Below are 21944 nucleotides of genomic sequence, written 5' to 3' on the forward strand. Positions count from 1 at the left end.
AACTCTGTGAGATGATTTCACAGAACACAAAGAAGTTTGTCAGAAAGCTTCTTTCTCTTTGTTATCCGAGGATATTTCCTTTGGCCCTATAGTCTTCGAAGGGATCCGAAATATCTGTTCTCAGATTCCACAGAAATGGGATAACAAAGAGATCCTCGAAATACACATGTAACTCTGTGAGATGAATTAACAGAACACTAAGCAGTTTCGCAGAAAGCTTCTTTCCAGATTTCATCTGACGATATTTCCTTTTTCACCATAGCCTTCTATGGGCTTCCAAATATCACTTTTCAAATTCCACAAGAACTGTCTTAGCGAAAGGCTTCTTGAGGGGAAAGCTGTAACTCTGTGAGATGATTTCTCAGAACACAAAGAAGTTTCTCAGAAAGCTTCTTTCTCTTTGTTATCGCAGGATATTTCCTTTGGCCCTATAGTCTTCAAAGGGATCCGAAATATCTGTTCTCAGATTGCACAGAAATAGGGCTAGCAAAGAGATCCTCGAAATACACATGTAACTCTGTGAGATGAATTCACAGAACACTAAGCAGTTTCTCAGAAAGCTTCTTTCCAGATTTCATCTGAGGATATTTCCTTTTTCACCATAGCCCTCTATGGGCTTCCAAATATCACTTTGCCAATTCCACAAGAACTGTCTTAGCGAAAGGCTTCTTCAGGGGAAAGCTGTAACTCTGTGAGATGATTTCACAGAACACAAAGAAGTTTCTCAGAAAGCTTCTTTCTCTTTGTTATCGGAGGATATTTCCTTTGGCCCTATAGTCTTCAAAGGGATCCGAAATATCTGTTCTCAGATTCCACAGAAATAGAGCTAGCAAAGAGATCCTCGAAATACACGTGTAACTCTGTGAGAAGAATTAACAGAACACTAAGCAGTTTCTCAGAAAGCTTCTTTCCATATTTCATCTGAGGATATTTCCTTTTTCACCATAGCCCTCTATGGGCTTCCAAATATCACTTTGCCAATTCCACAAGAACTGTCTTAGCGAAAGGCTACTTGAGGGGAAAGCTGTAACTCTGTGAGATGATTTCACAGAACACAAAGAAGTTTGTCAGAAAGCTTCTTTCTCTTTGTTATCCGAGGATATTTCCTTTGGTCCTATAGTCTTCGAAGGGATCCGAAATATCTGTTCTCAGATTCCACAGAAATAGGGATAGCAAAGAGATCCTCGAAATACACATGTAACTCTGTGAGATGAATTAACAGAACACTAAGCAGTTTCGCAGAAAGCTTCTTTCCAGATTTCATCTGACGATATTTCCTTTTTCACCATAGCCTTCTATGGGCTTCCAAATATCACTTTTCAAATTCCACAAGAACTGTCTTAGCGAAAGGCTTCTTGAGGGGAAAGCTGTAACTCTGTGAGATGATTTCACAGAACACAAAGAAGTTTCTCAGAAAGCTTCTTTCTCTTTGTTATCGCAGGATATTTCCTTTGGCCCTATAGTCTTCAAAGGGATCCGAAATATCTGTTCTCATATTGCACAGAAATAGGGCTAGCAAAGAGATCCTCGAAATACACATGTAACTCTGTGAGATGAATTAACAGAACACTAAGCAGTTTCGCAGAAAGCTTCTTTCCAGATTTCATCTGAGGATATTTCCTTTTTCACCATAGCCCTCTATGGGCTTCCAAATATCACTTTGCCAATTCCACAAGAACTGTCTTAGCGAAAGGCTTCTTGAGGGGAAAGCTGTAACTCTGTGAGATGATTTCACAGAACACAAAGAAGTTTCTCAGAAAGCTTCTTTCTCTTTGTTATCGGAGGATATTTCCTTTGGCCTTATAGTCCTCAAAGGGATCCGAAATATCTGTTCTCAGATTCCACAGAAATAGGGCTAGCAAAGAGATCCTCGAAATACACATGTAACTCTGTGAGATGAATTTACAGAACACTAAGCAGTTTCTCAGAAAGCTTCTTTCCAGATTTCATCTGAGGATATTTCCTTTTTCACCATAGCCCTCTATGGGCTTCCAAATATCACTTTGCCAATTCCACAAGAACTGTCCTAGCGAAAGGCTTACTGAGGGGAAAGTTGTAAGTCTGTGAGATGATTTCACAGAACACAAAGAAGTTTCTCAGAAAGCTTCTTTCTCTTTGTTATCGGAGGATATTTCCTTTGGCCCTATAGTCTTCAAAGGGATCCGAAATATCTGTTCTCAGATTCCACAGAAATAGGGCTAGCAAAGAGATCCTCGAAATACACATGTAATTCTGTGAGATGAATTAACAGAACACTAAGCAGTTTCTCAGAAAGCTTCTTTCCAGATTTCATCTGAGGATATGTCCTTTTTCCCCAAAGCCTTCTATGGGCTTCCAAATATCACTTTGCCAATTCCACAAGAACTGTCTTAGCGAAAGGCTTCTTGAGGGGAAAGCTGTAACTCTGTGAGAGGATTTCACAGAACACAAAGAAGTTTCTCAGAAAGCTTCTTTCTCTTTGTTATCGGAGGATATTTCCTTAGGCCCTATAGTCTTCAAAGGGATCCGAAATATCTGTTCTCAGATTCCACAGAAATAGGGCTAGCAAAGAGATCCTCGAAATACACATGTATCTCTGTGAGATGAATTCACAGAACACTAAGCAGTTTCTCAGAGAGCTTCTTTCCAGATTTCATCTGACGATATTTCCTTTTTCCCCATAGCCCTCTATGGGCTTCCAAATATCACTTTGCCAATTCCACAAGAACTGTCTTAGCGAAAGGCTTCTTGAGGGGAAAGCTGTAACTCTGTGAGATGATTTCACAGAACACAAAGAAGTTTCTCAGAAAGATTCTTTCTTTTTGTTATCGGAGGATATTTCCTTTGGCCCTATAGTCTTCAAAGGGATCCGAAATATCTGTTCTCAGATTCCACAGAAATAGGGCTAGCAAAGAGATCCTCGAAATACACATGTAACTCTGTGAGATGAATTAACAGAACACTAAGCAGTTTCTCAGAAAGCTTCATTCCAGATTTCATCTGAGGATATTTCCTTTTTCACCATAGCCCTCTATGGACTTCCAAATATCACTTTGCCAATTCCACAAAAACTGTCTTAGCGAAAGGCTTCTTGAGGGGAAAGCTGTAACTCTGTGAGATGATTTCACAGAACACAAAGAAGTTTCTCAGAAAGCTTCTTTCTCTTTGTTATCCGAGGATATTTCCTTTGGCCCTATAGTCTTCCAAGGGATCCGAAATATCTGTTCTCAGTTTCCACAGAAATAGGGTTAGCAAAGAGATCCTCGAAATACACATGTAACTCTGTGAGATGAATTAACAGAACACTAAGCAGTTTCGCAGAAAGCTTCTTTTCAGATTTCATCTGACGATATTACCTTTTTCACCATAGCCCTCTATGGGCTTCCAAATATCACTTTGCCAATTCCACAAGAACTGTCTTAGCGAAAGGCTTCTTGAGGGGAAAGCTGTAACTCCGTGAGATGATTTCACAGAACACAAATAAGTTTCTCAGAAAGCTTCTTTCTCTTTGTTATCGGAGGATATTTCCTTTGGCCCTATAGTCTTCAAAGTGATCCGAAATATCTGTTCTCAGATTCCACAGAAATAGAGCTATCAAACAGACCCTCGAAATGCACATGGAACTCTGTGAGATGAATTTACAGGACACTAAGCAGTTTCGCAGAAAGCTTCTTTCCAGATTTCATCTGACGATATTTCCTTTTTCACCATAGCCCTCTATGGGCTTCCAAATATCACTTTGCCAATTCCACAAGAACTGTCTTAGCGAAAGGCTTCTTGAGGGGAAACCTGTAACTCTGTGAGATGATTACACAGAACACAAAGAAGTTTCTGAGAAAGCTTCTTTCTCTTTGTTATCGGAGGATATTTCCTTTGGCCCTATAGTCTTCAAAGGGATCCGAAATATCTGTTCTCAGATTCCACTGAAATAGAGCTAGCAAAGAGATCCTCGAAATACACATGTAACTCTGTGAGATGAATTAACAGAACACTAAGCAGTTTCTCAGAAAGCTTCTTTCCAGATTTCATCTGAGGATATTTCCTTTTTCACCATAGCCCTCTAAGGGCTTCCAAATATCACTTTGCCAATTCCACAAGAACTGTCTTAGCGAAAGGCTTCTTGAGGGGAAAGCTGTAACTCTGTGAGATGATTTCACAGAACACAAAGAAGTTTCTCAGAAAGCTTCTTTCTCTTTGTTATCGGAGGATATTTCCTTTGGCCCTATAGTCTTCGAAGGGATCCGAAATATCTGTTCTCAGATTCCACAGAAATAGGGCTAGCAAAGAGATCCTCGAAATACACATGTAACTCTGTGAGATGAATTAACAGAACACTAAGCAGTTTCGCAGAAAGCTTCTTTCCAGATTTCATCTGACGATATTTCCTTTTTCACCATAGCCTTCTATGGGCTTCCAAATATCACTTTTCAAATTCCACAAGAACTGTCTTAGCGAAAGGCTTCTTGAGGGGAAAGCTGTAACTCTGTGAGATGATTTCACAGAACACAGAGAAGTTTCTCAGAAAGCTTCTTTCTCTTTTTTATCGCAGGATATTTCCTTTGGCCCTATAGTCTTCAAAGGGATCCGAAATATCTGTTCTCATATTGCACAGAAATAGGGCTAGCAAAGAGATCCTCGAAATACACAAGTAACTCTGTGAGATGAATTAACAGAACACTAAGCAGTTTCTCAGAAAGCTTCTTTCCAGATTTCATCTGACGATATTTCCTTTTTCACCATAGCCCTCTATGGGCTTCCAAATATCACTTTGCCAATTCCACAAGAACTGTCTTAGCGAAAGGCTACTTGAGGGGAAAGCTGTAACTCTGTGAGATGATTTCACAGAACACAAAGAAGTTTGTCAGAAAGCTTCTTTCTCTTTGATATCCGAGGATATTTCCGTTGGCCCTATAGTCTTCGAAGGGATCCGAAATATCTGTTCTCAGATTCCACAGAAATAGGGATATCAAAGAGATCCTCGAAATACACATGTAACTCTGTGAGATGAATTAACAGAACAATAAGCAGTTTCGCAGAAAGCTTCTTTCCAGATTTCATCTGACGATATTTCCTTTTTCACCATAGCCTTCTATGGGCTTCCAAATATCACTTTGCCAATTCCACAAGAACTGTCTTAGCGAAAGGCTTCTTGAGGGGAAAGCTGTAACTCTGTGAGATGATTACACAGAACACAAAGAAGTTTCTCAGAAAGCTTCTTTCTCTTTGTTATCGGAGGATATTTCCTTTGGCCCTATAGTCTTCAAAGGGATCCGAAATATCTGTTCTCAGATTCCACATAATAGGGCTAGCAAAGAGATCCTCGAAATACACATGTAACTCTGTGAGATGAATTCACAGAACACTAAGCAGTTTCTCATAAAGCTTCTTTCCAGATTTCATCTGACGATATTTTCTTTTTCCCCATAGCCCTCTATGGGCTTCCAAATATCACTTTGCCAATTCCACAAGAACTGTCTTAGCGAAAGGCTTCTTGAGGGGAAAGCTGTAACTCTGTGAGATGATTACACAGAACACAAAGAAGTTTCTCAGAAAGCTTCTTTCTCTTTGATATCGGAGGATATTTCCTTTGGCCCTATAGTCTTCAAAGGGATCCGAAATATCTGTTCTCAGATTCCACAGAAATAGAGCTAGCAAAGAGATCCTCGAAATACACATGGAACTCTGTGAGATGAATTAACAGAACACTAAGCAGTTTCTCAGAAAGCTTCTTTCCAGATTTCATCTGAGGATATTTCCTTTTTCACCATAGCCCTCTAAGGGCTTCCAAATATCACTTTGCCAATTCCACAAGAACTGTCTTAGCGAAAGGCTTCTTGAGGGGAAAGCTGTAACTCTGTGAGATGATTTCACAGAACACAAAGAAGTTTCTAAGAAAGCTTCTTTCTCTTTGTTATCGGAGGATATTTCCTTTGGCCCTATAGTCTTCGAAGGGATCCGAAATATCTGTTCTCAGATTCCACAGAAATAGGGCTAGCAAAGAGATCCTCGAAATACACATGTAACTCTGTGAGATGAATTAACAGAACACTAAGCAGTTTCGCAGAAAGCTTCTTTCCAGATTTCATCTGACGATATTTCCTTTTTCACCATAGCCTTCTATGGGCTTCCAAATATCACTTTTCAAATTCCACAAGAACTGTCTTAGCGAAAGGCTTCTTGAGGGGAAAGCTGTAACTCTGTGAGATGATTTCACAGAACACAGAGAAGTTTCTCAGAAAGCTTCTTTCTCTTTTTTATCGCAGGATATTTCCTTTGGCCCTATAGTCTTCAAAGGGATCCGAAATATCTGTTCTCATATTGCACAGAAATAGGGCTAGCAAAGAGATCCTCGAAATACACAAGTAACTCTGTGAGATGAATTAACAGAACACTAAGCAGTTTCTCAGAAAGCTTCTTTCCAGATTTCATCTGACGATATTTCCTTTTTCACCATAGCCCTCTATGGGCTTCCAAATATCACTTTGCCAATTCCACAAGAACTGTCTTAGCGAAAGGCTTCTTGAGGGGAAAGCTGTAACTCTGAGAGATGATTTCACAGAACACAAAGAAGTTTCTCAGAAAGCTTCTTTCTCTTTGTTATCGGAGGATTTTTCCTTTGGCCCTATAGTCTTCAAAGGGATCCGAAATATCTGTTCTCAGATTCCACAGAAATAGGGCTAGCAAAGAGATCCTCGAAATACACATGTAACTCTGTGAGATGAATTCACAGAACATTAAGCAGTTTCACAGAAAGCTTCTTTCCATATTTCATCTGAGGATATTTCCTTTTTCACCATAGCCCTCTATGGGCTTCCAAATATCACTTTGCCAATTCCACAAGAACTGTCTTAGCGAAAGGCTTCTTGAGGGGAAAGCTGTAACTCTGTGAGATGATTTCACAGAACACAAAGAAGTTTCTCAGAAAGCTTGTTTCTCTTTGTTATCGGAGGATATTTCCTTTGGCCCTATAGTCTTCAAAGGGATCCGCAATATCTGTTCTCAGAATCCACAGAAATAGGGCTAGCAAAGAGATCCTCGAAATACACATGTAATTCTGTGAGATGAATTAACAGAACACTAAGCAGTTTCTCAGAAAGCTTCTTTCCAGATTTCATCTGAGGATATGTCCTTTTTCTCCAAAGCCCTCTATGGGCTTCCAAATATCACTTTGCCAATTCCACAAGAACTGTCTTAGCGAAAGGCTTCTTGAGGGGAAAGCTGTAACTCTGTGAGATGATTTCACAGAACACAAAGAAGTTTCTCAGAAAGCTTCTTTCTCTTTGTTATCGGAGGATATTTCCTTAGGCCCTATAGTCTTCAAAGGGATCCGAAATATCTGTTCTCAGATTCCACAGAAATAGGGCTAGCAAAGAGATCCTCGAAATACACATGTATCTCTGTGAGATGAATTCACAGAACACTAAGCAGTTTCTCAGAGAGCTTCTTTCCAGATTTCATCTGACGATATTTCCTTTTTCCCCATAGCCCTCTATGGGCTTCCAAAAATCACTTTGCCAATTCCACAAGAACTGTCTTAGCGAAAGGCTTCTTGAGGGGAAAGCTGTAACTCTGTGAGATGATTTCACAGAACACAAAGAAGTTTCTCAGAAAGATTCTTTCTCTTTGTTATCGGAGGATATTTCCTTTGGCCCTATAGTCTTCAAAGGGATCCGAAATATCTGTTCTCAGATTCCACAGAAATAGGGCTAGCAAAGAGATCCTCGAAATACACATGTAACTCTGTGAGATGAATTAACAGAACACTAAGCAGTTTCTCAGAAAGCTTCATTCCAGATTTCATCTGAGGATATTTCCTTTTTCACCATAGCCCTCTATGGACTTCCAAATATCACTTTGCCAATTCCACAAGAACTGTCTTAGCGAAAGGCTTCTTGAGGGGAAAGCTGTAACTCTGTGAGTTGATTTCACAGAACACAAAGAAGTTTCTCAGAAAGCTTCTTTCTCTTTGTTATCCGAGGATATTTCCTTTGGCCCTATAGTCTTCCAAGGGATCCGAAATATCTGCTCTCAGTTTCCACAGAAATAGGGTTAGCAAAGAGATCCTCGAAATACACATGTAACTCTGTGAGATGAATTAACAGAACACTAAGCAGGTTTCTCAGAAAGCTTCTTTCCAGATTTCATCTGAGGATATTTCCATTTTCACCATAGCCCTCTATGGGCTTCCAAATATCACTTTGCCAATTCCACAAGAACTGTCTTAGCGAAAGGCTTCTTGAGGGGAAAGCTGTAACTCTGTGAGATGATTTCACAGAACACAAAGAAGTTTCTCAGAAAGCTTCTTTCTCTTTGTTATCGGAGGATATTTCCTTAGGCCCTATAGTCTTCAAAGTGATCCGAAATATCTGTTCTCAGATTCCACAGAAATAGGGCTAGCAAAGAGATCCTCGAAATACACATGTAACTCTGTGAGATGAATTCACAGAACACTAAGCAGTTTCTCAGAGAGCTTCTTTCCAGATTTCATCTGACGATATTTCCTTTTTCCCCATAGCCCTCTATGGGCTTCCAAATATCACTTTGCCAATTCCACAAGAACTGTCTTAGTGAAAGGCTTCTTGAGGGGAAAGCTGTAACTTTGTGAGATGATTTCACAGAACACAAAGAAGTTTCTCAGAAAGCTTCTTTCTCTTAGTTATCAGAGGATATTTCCTTTGGCCCTATAGTCTTCAAAGGGATCCGAAATATCTGTTCTCAGATTCCACAGAAATAGGGCTAGCAAAGAGATCCAGGAAATACACATGGAACTCTGTGAGATGAATTCACAGAACACTAAGCAGTTTCTCAGAAAGCTTCTTTCCAGATTTCATCTGAGGATATTTCCTTTTTCACCATAGCCCTCTAAGGGCTTCCAAATATCACTTTGCCAATTCCACAAGAACTGTCTTAGCGAAAGGCTTCTTTAGGGGAAAGCTGTAACTCTGTGAGATGATTTCACAGAACACAAAGAAGTTTCTCAGAAAGCTTCTTTCTCTTTGTTATCTGAGGATATTTCCTTTGGCCCTATAGTCTTCGAAGGGATCCGAAATATCTGTTCTCAGATTCCACAGAAATAGGGCTAGCAAAGAGATCCTCGAAATACACATGTAACTCTGTGAGATGAATTAACAGAACACTAAGCAGTTTCGCAGAAAGCTTCTTTCCAGATTTCATCTGACGATATTTCCTTTTTCACCATAGCCTTCTATGGGCTTCCAAATATCACTTTTCAAATTCCACAAGAACTGTCTTAGCGAAAGGCTTCTTGAGGGGAAAGCTGTAACTCTGTGAGATGATTTCACAGAACACAAAGAAGTTTCTCAGAAAGCTTCTTTCTCTTTGTTATCGCAGGATATTTCCTTTGGCCCTATAGTCTTCAAAGGGATCCGAAATATCTGTTCTCATATTGCACAGAAATAGGGCTAGCAAAGAGATCCTCGAAATACACATGTAACTCTGTGAGATGAATTAACAGAACACTAAGCAGTTTCTCAGAAAGCTTCTTTCCAGATTTCATCTGAGGATATTTCCTTTTTTACCATAGCCCTCTATGGGCTTCCAAATATCACTTTGCCAATTCCACAAAACTGTCTTAGAGAAAGGCTTCTTCAGGGGAAAGCTGTAACTCTGTGAGATGATTTCACAGAACACAAAGAAGTTTCTCAGAAAGCTTCTTTCTCCTTGTTATCCGAGGATATTTCCTTTGGCCCTATAGTCTTACAAGGGATCCGAAATATCTGTTCTCAGATTCCACAGAAATAGGGCTAGCAAAGAGATCCTCGAAATACACATGTAACTCTGTGAGATGAATTAACAGAACACTAAGCAGTTTCGCAGAAAGCTTCTTTCCAGATTTCATCTGAGGATATTTCCTTTTTCAACATAGCCCTCTCTGGGCTTCCAAATATCACTTTGCCTATTCCACAAGAACTGTCTTAGGAAAGGCTTCTTGAGTTGAAATCTGTAACTCTGTGAGATGATTTCACAGAACACAAAGAAGTTTCTCAGAAAGCTTCTTTCTCTTTGTTATCGGAGGATATTTCCTTTGGCCCTATATTCTTCAAAGGGATCCGAAATATCTGTTCTCAGATTCCACAGAAATAGAGCTAGCAAAGAGATCCTCGAAATACTCATGTAACTCTGTGAGATGAATTAACAGAACACTAAGCAGTTTCGCAGAAAGCTTCTTTCCAGATTTCATCTGACGATATTTCCTTTTTCCCCATAGCCCTCTATGGGCTTCCAAATATCACTTTGCCAATTCCACAAGAACTGTCTTAGCGAAAGGCTTCTTGAGGGGAAAGCTGTAACTCTGTGAGATGATTTCACAGAACACAAAGAAGTTTCTCAGAAAGCTTCTTTCTCTTTGTTATCGGAGGATATTTCCTTTGGCCCTATAGTCTTCAAAGGGATCCGAAATATCTGTTCTCAGATTCCACAGAAATAGGGCTAGCAAAGAGATCCTCGAAATACATATGTAACTCTGTGAGATGAATTAACAGAACACTAAGCAGTTTCTCAGAAAGCTTCTTTCCAGATTTCATCTGACGATATTTCCTTTTTCACCATAGCCCTCTATGGGCTTCCAAATATCACTTTGCCAATTCCACAAGAACTGTCTTAGCGAAAGGCTTCTTGAGGGGAAAGCTGTAACTCTGTGAGATGATTACACAGAACACAAAGAAGTTTCTCAGAAAGCTTCTTTCTCTTTGTTATCGGAGGATATTTCCTTTGGCCCTACAGTCTTCAAAGGGATCCGAAATATCTGTTCTCAGATTCCACAGAAATAGGGCTAGAAAAGAGATCCTCGAAATACACATGTAACTCTGTGAGATGAATTAACAGAACATTAAGCAGTTTCTCAGAAAGCTTCTTTCCAGATTTCATCTGACGATATTTTCTTTTTCACCATAGCCCTCTATGGCCTTCCAAATATCACTTTGCCAATTCCACCAGAACTGTCTTAGCGGAAGGCTTCTTGAGGGGAAAGCTGTAACTCTGTGAGATGATTTCACAGAACACAAAGAAGTTTGTCAGAAAGCTTCTTTCTCTTTGTTATCCGAGGATATTTCCTTTGGCCCTATAGTCTTCGAAGGGATCCGAAATATCTGTTCTCAGATTCCACAGAAATAGGGATAGCAAAGAGATCCTCGAAATACACATGTAACTCTGTGAGATGAATTAACAGAACACTAAGCAGTTTCGCAGAAAGCTTCTTTCCAGATTTCATCTGACGATATTTCCTTTTTCACCATAGCCTTCTATGGGCTTCCAAATATCACTTTGCCAATTCCACAAGAACTGTCTTAGCGAAAGGCTTCTTGAGGGGAAAGCTGTAACTCTGTGAGATGATTACACAGAACACAAAGAAGTTTCTCAGAAAGCTTCTTTCTCTTTGTTATCGCAGGATATTTCCTTTGGCCCTATAGTCTTCAAAGGGATCCGAAATATCTGTTCTCAGATTCCACATAATAGGGCTAGCAAAGAGATCCTCGAAATACACATGTAACTCTGTGAGATGAATTCACAGAACACTAAGCAGTTTCTCAGAAAGCTTCTTTCCAGATTTCATCTGACGATATTTTCTTTTTCCCCATAGCCCTCTATGGGCTTCCAAATATCACTTTGCCAATTCCACAAGAACTGTCTTAGCGAAAGGCTTCTTGAGGGGAAAGCTGTAACTCTGTGAGATGATTTCACAGAACACAAAGAAGTTTCTCAGAAAGCTTCTTTCTCTTTGTTATCAGAGGATATTTCCTTTGGCCCTATAGTCTTCAAAGGGATCCGAAATATCTGCTTTCAGAATCCACAGAAATAGGACTAGCAATGAGATCCTCGAAATATACATGTAACTCTGTGAGATGAATTCACAGAACACTAAGCAGTTTCGCAGAAAGCTTCTTTCCAGATTTCATCTGACGATATTTCCTTTTTCACCATAGCCCTCTAGGGGATTCCAAATATCACTTTGCCAATTCCACAAGAACTGTCTTAGCGAAAGGCTTCTTGACGGGAAAGCTGTAACTCTGTGAGATGATTTCACAGAACACAAAGAAGTTTCTCAGAAAGCTTCTTTCTCTTTGTTATCGGAGGATTTTTCCTTTGGCCCTATAGTCTTCAAAGGGATCCGAAATATCTTTTCTCAGTTTCCACAGAAATAGGGCTAGCAAAGAGATCCTCGAAATACACATGTAACTCTGTGAGGTGAATTCACAGAACACTAAGCAGTTTCTCAGAAAGCTTCTTTCCATATTTCATCTGAGGATATTTCCTTTTTCACCATAGCCCTCTATGGGCTTCCAAATATCACTTTGCCAATTCTACAAGAACTGTCCTAGCGAAAGGCTTACTGAGGGGAAAGCTGTAAGTCTGTGAGATGATTTCACAGAACACAAAGAGTTTCTCAGAAAGCTTCTTTCTCTTTGTTATCGGAGGATATTTCCTTTGGCCCTATAGTCTTCAAAGGGATCCGAAATATCTGTTCTCAGATTCCACAGAAATAGGGCTAGCAAAGAGATCCTCGAAATACACATGTAATTCTGTGAGATGAATTAACAGAACACTAAGCAGTTTCTCAGAAAGCTTCTTTCCAGATTTCATCTGAGGATATGTCCTTTTTCCCCAAAGCCTTCTATGGGCTTCCAAATATCACTTTGCCAATTCCACAAGAACTGTCTTAGCGAAAGGCTTCTTGAGGGGAAAGCTGTAACTCTGTGAGAGGATTTCACAGAACACAAAGAAGTTTCTCAGAAAGCTTCTTTCTCTTTGTTATCGGAGGATATTTCCTTAGGCCCTATAGTCTTCAAAGGGATCCGAAATATCTGTTCTCAGATTCCACAGAAATAGGGCTAGCAAAGAGATCCTCGAAATACACATGTATCTCTGTGAGATGAATTCACAGAACACTAAGCAGTTTCTCAGAGACCTTCTTTCCAGATTTCATCTGACGATATTTCCTTTTTCCCCATAGCCCTCTATGGGCTTCCAAATATCACTTTGCCAATTCCACAAGAACTGTCTTAGCGAAAGGCTTCTTTAGGGGAAAGCTGTAACTCTGTGAGATGATTTCACAGAACACAAAGAAGTTTCTCAGAAAGATTCTTTCTTTTTGTTATCGGAGGATATTTCCTTTGGCCCTATAGTCTTCAAAGGGATCCGAAATATCTGTTCTCAGATTCCACAGAAATAGGGCTAGCAAAGAGATCCTCGAAATACACATGTAACTCTGTGAGATGAATTAACAGAACACTAAGCAGTTTCTCAGAAAGCTTCATTCCAGATTTCATCTGAGGATATTTCCTTTTTCACCATAGCCCTCTATGGACTTCCAAATATCACTTTGCCAATTCCACAAAAACTGTCTTAGCGAAAGGCTTCTTGAGGGGAAAGCTGTAACTCTGTGAGATGATTTCACAGAACACAAAGAAGTTTCTCAGAAAGCTTCTTTCTCTTTGTTATCCGAGGATATTTCCTTTGGCCCTATAGTCTTCCAAGGGATCCGAAATATCTGTTCTCAGTTTCCACAGAAATAGGGTTAGCAAAGAGATCCTCGAAATACACATGTAACTCTGTGAGATGAATTAACAGAACACTAAGCAGTTTCGCAGAAAGCTTCTTTCCAGATTTCATCTGAGGATATTACCTTTTTCACCATAGCCCTCTATGGGCTTCCAAATATCACTTTGCCAATTCCACAAGAACTGTCTTAGCGAAAGGCTTCTTGAGGGGAAAGCTGTAACTCCGTGAGATGATTTCACAGAACACAAATAAGTTTCTCAGAAAGCTTCTTTCTCTTTGTTATCGGAGGATATTTCCTTTGGCCCTATAGTCTTCAAAGTGATCCGAAATATCTGTTCTCAGATTCCACAGAAATAGAGCTATCAAACAGACCCTCGAAATGCACATGGAACTCTGTGAGATGAATTTACAGGACACTAAGCAGTTTCGCAGAAAGCTTCTTTCCAGATTTCATCTGACGATATTTCCTTTTTCACCATAGCCCTCTATGGGCTTCCAAATATCACTTTGCCAATTCCACAAGAACTGTCTTAGCGAAAGGCTTCTTGAGGGGAAAGCTGTAACTCTGTGAGATGATTACACAGAACACAAAGAAGTTTCTCAGAAAGCTTCTTTCTCTTTGATATCGGAGGATATTTCCTTTGGCCCTATAGTCATCAAAGGGATCCGAAATATCTGTTCTCAGATTCCACAGAAATAGAGCTAGCAAAGACATCCTCGAAATACACATGTAACTCTGTGAGATGAATTAACAGAACACTAAGCAGTTTCGCAGAAAGCTTCTTTCCAGATTTCATCTGAGGATATTACCTTTTTCACCATAGCCCTCTATGGGCTTCCAAATATCACTTTGCCAATTCCACAAGAACTGTCTTAGCGAAAGGCTTCTTGAGGGGAAAGCTGTAACTCCGTGAGATGATTTCACAGAACACAAATAAGTTTCTCAGAAAGCTTCTTTCTCTTTGTTATCGGAGGATATTTCCTTTGGCCCTATAGTCTTCAAAGTGATCCGAAATATCTGTTCTCAGATTCCACAGAAATAGAGCTATCAAACAGACCCTCGAAATGCACATGGAACTCTGTGAGATGAATTTACAGGACACTAAGCAGTTTCGCAGAAAGCTTCTTTCCAGATTTCATCTGACGATATTTCCTTTTTCACCATAGCCCTCTATGGGCTTCCAAATATCACTTTGCCAATTCCACAAGAACTGTCTTAGCGAAAGGCTTCTTGAGGGGAAAGCTGTAACTCTGTGAGATGATTACACAGAACACAAAGAAGTTTCTCAGAAAGCTTCTTTCTCTTTGATATCGGAGGATATTTCCTTTGGCCCTATAGTCATCAAAGGGATCCGAAATATCTGTTCTCAGATTCCACAGAAATAGAGCTAGCAAAGACATCCTCGAAATACACATGTAACTCTGTGAGATGAATTAACAGAACACTAAGCAGTTTCTCAGAAAGCTTCTTTCCAGATTTCATCTGAGGATATTTCCTTTTTCACCATAGCCCTCTAAGGGCTTCCAAATATCACTTTGCCAATTCCACAAGAACTGTCTTAGCGAAAGGCTTCTTGAGGGGAAAGCTGTAACTCTGTGAGATGATTTCACAGAACACAAAGAAGTTTCTCAGAAAGCTTCTTTCTCTTTGTTATCGGAGGATATTTCCTTTGGCCCTATAGTCTTCGAAGGGATCCGAAATATCTGTTCTCAGATTCCACAGAAATAGGGCTAGCAAAGAGATCCTCGAAATACACATGTAACTCTGTGAGATGAATTAACAGAACACTAAGCAGTTTCGCAGAAAGCTTCTTTCCAGATTTCATCTGACGATATTTCCTTTTTCACCATAGCCTTCTATGGGCTTCCAAATATCACTTTTCAAATTCCACAAGAACTGTCTTAGCGAAAGGCTTCTTGAGGGGAAAGCTGTAACTCTGTGAGATGATTTCACAGAACACAGAGAAGTTTCTCAGAAAGCTTCTTTCTCTTTTTTATCGCAGGATATTTCCTTTGGCCCTATAGTCTTCAAAGGGATCCGAAATATCTGTTCTCATATTGCACAGAAATAGGGCTAGCAAAGAGATCCTCGAAATACACAAGTAACTCTGTGAGATGAATTAACAGAACACTAAGCAGTTTCTCAGAAAGCTTCTTTCCAGATTTCATCTGACGATATTTCCTTTTTCACCATAGCCCTCTATGGGATTCCAAATATCACTTTGCCAATTCCACAAGAACTGTCTTAGCGAAAGGCTTCTTGAGGGGAAAGCTGTAACTCTGAGAGATGATTTCACAGAACACAAAGAAGTTTCTCAGAAAGCTTCTTTCTCTTTGTTATCGGAGGATTTTTCCTTTGGCCCTATACTCTTCAAAGGGATCCGAAATATCTTTTCTCAGTTTCCACAGAAATAGGGCTAGCAAAGAGATCCTCGAAATACACATGTAACTCTGTGAGATGAATTCACAGAACATTAAGCAGTTTCACAGAAAGCTTCTTTCCATATTTCATCTGAGGATATTTCCTTTTTCACCATAGCCCTCTAAGGGCTTCCAAATATCACTTTGCCAATTCCACAAGAACTGTCTTAGCGAAAGGCTTCTTGAGGGGAAAGCTGTAACTCTGTGAGATGATTTCACAGAACACAAAGAAGTTTCTCAGAAAGCTTGTTTCTCTTTGTTATCGGAGGATATTTCCTTTGGCCCTATAGTCTTCAAAGGGATCCGCAATATCTGTTCTCAGATTCCACAGAAATAGGGCTAGCAAAGAGATCCTCGAAATACACATGTAATTCTGTGAGATGAATTAACAGAACACTAAGCAGTTTCTCAGAAAGCTTCTTTCCAGATTTCATCTGAGGATATGTCCTTTTTCCCCAAAGCCCTCTATGGGCTTCCAAATATCACTTTGCCAATTCCACAAGAACTGTCTTAGCGAAAGGCTTCTTGAGGGGAAAGCTGTAACTCTGTGAGATGATTTCACAGAACACAAAGAAGTTTCTCAGAAAGCTTCTTTCTCTTTGTTATCGGAGGATATTTCCTTAGGCCCTATAGTCTTCAAAGGGATCCGAAATATCTGTTCTCAGATTCCACAGAAATAGGGCTAGCAAAGAGATCCTCGAAATACACATGTATCTCTGTGAGATGAATTCACAGAACACTAAGCAGTTTCTCAGAGAGCTTCTTTCCAGATTTCATCTGACGATATTTCCTTTTTCCCCATAGCCCTCTATGGGCTTCCAAAAATCACTTTGCCAATTCCACAAGAACTGTCTTAGCGAAAGGCTTCTTGAGGGGAAAGCTGTAACTCTGTGAGATGATTTCACAGAACACAAAGAAGTTTCTCAGAAAGCTTCTTTCTCTTTGTTATCGGAGGATATTTCCTTAGGCCCTATAGTCTTCAAAGGGATCCGAAATATCTGTTCTCAGATTCCACAGAAATAGGGCTAGCAAAGAGATCCTCGAAATACACATGTATCTCTGTGAGATGAATTCACAGAACACTAAGCAGTTTCTCAGAGAGCTTCTTTCCAGATTTCATCTGACGATATTTCCTTTTTCCCCATAGCCCTCTATGGGCTTCCAAAAATCACTTTGCCAATTCCACAAGAACTGTCTTAGCGAAAGGCTTCTTGAGGGGAAAGCTGTAACTCTGTGAGATGATTTCACAGAACACAAAGAAGTTTCTCAGAAAGCTTCTTTCTCTTTGTTATCGGAGGATATTTCCTTTGGCCCTATAGTCTTCGAAGGGATCCGAAATATCTGTTCTCAGATTCCACAGAAATAGGGCTAGCAAAGAGATCCTCGAAATACACATGTAACTCTGTGAGATGAATTAACAGAACACTAAGCAGTTTCGCAGAAAGCTTCTTTCCAGATTTCATCTGACGATATTTCCTTTTTCACCATAGCCTTCTATGGGCTTCCAAATATCACTTTTCAAATTCCACAAGAACTGTCTTAGCGAAAGGCTTCTTGAGGGGAAAGCTGTAACTCTGTGAGATGATTTCACAGAACACAGAGAAGTTTCTCAGAAAGCTTCTTTCTCTTTTTTATCGCAGGATATTTCCTTTGGCCCTATAGTCTTCAAAGGGATCCGAAATATCTGTTCTCATATTGCACAGAAATAGGGCTAGCAAAGAGATCCTCGAAATACACAAGTAACTCTGTGAGATGAATTAACAGAACACTAAGCAGTTTCTCAGAAAGCTTCTTTCCAGATTTCATCTGACGATATTTCCTTTTTCACCGTAGCCCTCTATGGGCTTCCAAATATCACTTTGCCAATTCCACAAGAACTGTCTTAGCGAAAGGCTTCTTGAGGGGAAAGCTGTAACTCTGAGAGATGATTTCACAGAACACAAAGAAGTTTCTCAGAAAGCTTCTTTCTCTTTGTTATCGGAGGATTTTTCCTTTGGCCCTATAGTCTTCAAAGGGATCCGAAATATCTTTTCTCAGTTTCCACAGAAATAGGGCTAGCAAAGAGATCCTCGAAATACACATGTAACTCTGTGAGATGAATTCACAGAACATTAAGCAGTTTCACAGAAAGCTTCTTTCCATATTTCATCTGAGGATATTTCCTTTTTCACCATAGCCCTCTATGGGCTTCCAAATATCACTTTGCCAATTCCACAAGAACTGTCTTAGCGAAAGGCTTCTTGAGGGGAAAGCTGTAACTCTGTGAGATGATTTCACAGAACACAAAGAAGTTTCTCAGAAAGCTTCTTTCTCTTTGTTATCGGAGGATATTTCCTTTGGCCCTATAGTCTTCAAAGGGATCCGCAATATCTGTTCTCAGATTCCACAGAAATAGGGCTAGCAAAGAGATCCTCGAAATACACATGTAATTCTGTGAGATGAATTAACAGAACACTAAGCAGTTTCTCAGAAAGCTTCTTTCCAGATTTCATCTGAGGATATGTCCTTTTTCCCCAAAGCCCTCTATGGGCTTCCAAATATCACTTTGCCAATTCCACAAGAACTGTCTTAGCGAAAGGCTTCTTGAGGGGAAAGCTGTAACTCTGTGAGATGATTTCACAGAACACAAAGAAGTTTCTCAGAAAGCTTCTTTCTCTTTGTTATCGGAGGATATTTCCTTAGGCCCTATAGTCTTCAAAGGGATCCGAAATATCTGTTCTCAGATTCCACAGAAATAGGGCTAGCAAAGAGATCCTCGAAATACACATGTATCTCTGTGAGATGAATTCACAGAACACTAAGCAGTTTCTCAGAGAGCTTCTTTCCAGATTTCATCTGACGATATTTCCTTTTTCCCCATAGCCCTCTATGGGCTTCCAAAAATCACTTTGCCAATTCCACAAGAACTGTCTTAGCGAAAGGCTTCTTGAGGGGAAAGCTGTAACTCTGTGAGATGATTTCACAGAACACAAAGAAGTTTCTCAGAAAGATTCTTTCTCTTTGTTATCGGAGGATATTTCCTTTGGCCCTATAGTCTTCAAAGGGATCCGAAATATCTGTTCTCAGATTCCACAGAAATAGGGCTAGCAAAGAGATCCTCGAAATACACATGTAACTCTGTGAGATGAATTAACAGAACACTAAGCAGTTTCTCAGAAAGCTTCATTCCAGAGTTCATCTGAGGATATTTCCTTTTCCACCATAGCCCTCTATGGACTTCCAAATATCACTTTGCCAATTCCACAAGAACTGTCTTAGCGAAAGGCTTCTTGAGGGGAAAGCTGTAACTCTGTGAGTTGATTTCACAGAACACAAAGAAGTTTCTCAGAAAGCTTCTTTCTCTTTGTTATCCGAGGATATTTCCTTTGGCCCTATAGTCTTCCAAGGGATCCGAAATATCTGCTGTCAGTTTCCACAGAAATAGGGTTAGCAAAGAGATCCTCGAAATACACATGTAACTCTGTGAGATGAATTAACAGAACACTAAGCAGTTTCTCAGAAAGCTTCTTTCCAGATTTCATCTGAGGATATTTCCTTTTTCACCATAGCCCTCTATGGGCTTCCAAATATCACTTTGCCAATTCCACAAGAACTGTCTTAGCGAAAGGCTTCTTGAGGGGAAAGCTGTAACTCTGTGAGATGATTTCACAGAACACAAAGAAGTTTCTCAGAAAGCTTCTTTCTCTTTGTTATCGGAGGATATTTCCTTAGGCCCTATAGTCTTCAAAGTGATCCGAAATATCTGTTCTCAGATTCCACAGAAATAGGGCTAGCAAAGAGATCCTCGAAATACACATGTAACTCTGTGAGATGAATTCACAGAACACTAAGCAGTTTCTCAGAGAGCTTCTTTCCAGATTTCATCTGACGATATTTCCTTTTTCCCCATAGCCCTCTATGGGCTTCCAAATATCACTTTGCCAATTCCACAAGAACTGTCTTAGTGAAAGGCTTCTTGAGGGGAAAGCTGTAACTTTGTGAGATGATTTCACAGAACACAAAGAAGTTTCTCAGAAAGCTTCTTTCTCTTTGTTATCAGAGGATATTTCCTTTGGCCCTATAGTCTTCAAAGGGATCCGAAATATCTGTTCTCAGATTCCACAGAAATAGGGCTAGCAAAGAGATCATCGAAATACACATGGAACTCTGTGAGATGAATTCACAGAACACTAAGCAGTTTCTCAGAAAGCTTCTTTCCAGATTTCATCTGAGGATATTTCCTTTTTCACCATAGCCCTCTAAGGGCTTCCAAATATCACTTTGCCAATTCCACAAGAACTGTCTTAGCGAAAGGCTTCTTTAGGGGAAAGCTGTAACTCTGTGAGATGATTTCACAGAACACAAAGAAGTTTCTCAGAAAGCTTCTTTCTCTTTGTTATCTGAGGATATTTCCTTTGGCCCTATAGTCTTCGAAGGGATCCGAAATATCTGTTCTCAGATTCCACAGAAATAGGGCTAGCAAAGATATCCTCGAAATACACATGTAACTCTGTGAGATGAATTAACAGAACACTAAGCAGTTTCGCAGAAAGCTTCTTTCCAGATTTCATCTGACGATATTTCCTTTTTCACCATAGCCTTCTATGGGCTTCCAAATATCACTTTTCAAATTCCACAAGAACTGTCTTAGCGAAAGGCTTCTTGAGGGGAAAGCTGTAACTCTGTGAGATGATTTCACAGAACACAAAGAAGTTTCTCAGAAAGCTTCTTTCTCTTTGTTATCGGAGGATATTTCCTTTGGCCCTATAGTCTTCAAAGGGATCCGAAATATCTGTTCTCATATTGCACAGAAATAGGGCTAGCAAAGAGATCCTCGAAATACACATGTAACTCTGTGAGATGAATTAACAGAACACTAAGCAGTTTCTCAGAAAGCTTCTTTCCAGATTTCATCTGAGGATATTTCCTTTTTTACCATAGCCCTCTATGGGCTTCCAAATATCACTTTGCCAATTCCACAAAACTGTCTTAGCGAAAGGCTTCTTCAGGGGAAAGCTGTAACTCTGTGAGATGATTTCACAGAACACAAAGAAGTTTCTCAGAAAGCTTCTTTCTCCTTGTTATCCGAGGATATTTCCTTTGGCCCTATAGTCTCACAAGGGATCCGAAATATCTGTTCTCAGATTCCACAGAAATAGGGCTAGCAAAGAGATCCTCGAAATACACATGTAACTCTGTGAGATGAATTAACAGAACACTCAGCAGTTTCGCAGAAAGCTTCTTTCCAGATTTCATCTGAGGATATTTCCTTTTTCAACATAGCCCTCTCTGGGCTTCCAAATATCACTTTGCCTATTCCACAAGAACTGTCTTAGGAAAGGCTTCTTGAGTTGAAATCTGTAACTCTGTGAGATGATTTCACAGAACACAAAGAAGTTTCTCAGAAAGCTTCTTTCTCTTTGTTATCGGAGGATATTTCCTTTGGCCCTATAGTCTTGAAAGGGATCCGAAATATCTGTTCTCAGATTCCACAGAAATAGAGCTAGCAAAGAGATCCTCGAAATACACCTGTAACTCTGTGAGATGAATTAACAGAACACTAAGCAGTTTCGCAGAAAGCTTCTTTCCAGATTTCATCTGACGATATTTCCTTTTTCACCATAGCCCTCTATGGGCTTCCAAATATCACTTTGCCAATTCCACAAGAACTGTCTTAGCGAAAGGCTTCTTGAGGGGAAAGCTGTAACTCTGTGAGATGATTTCACAGAACACAAAGAAGTTTCTCAGAAAGCTTCTTTCTCTTTGTTATCGGAGGATATTTCCTTTGGCCCTATAGTCTTCAAAGGGATCCGAAATATCTGTTCTCAGATTCCACAGAAATAGGGCTAGCAAAGAGATCCTCGAAATACACATGTAACTCTGTGAGATGAATTAACAGAACACTAAGCAGTTTCTCAGAAAGCTTCTTTCCAGATTTCATCTGACGATATTTCCTTTTTCACCATAGCCCTCTATGGGCTTCCAAATATCACTTTGCCAATTCCACAAGAACTGTCTTAGCGAAAGGCTTCTTGAGGGGAAAGCTG

Source organism: Macaca nemestrina, chromosome 11 (genome assembly GCF_043159975.1).
Source record: "Macaca nemestrina isolate mMacNem1 chromosome 11, mMacNem.hap1, whole genome shotgun sequence".
Lineage (NCBI taxonomy): Eukaryota > Metazoa > Chordata > Mammalia > Primates > Cercopithecidae > Macaca > Macaca nemestrina.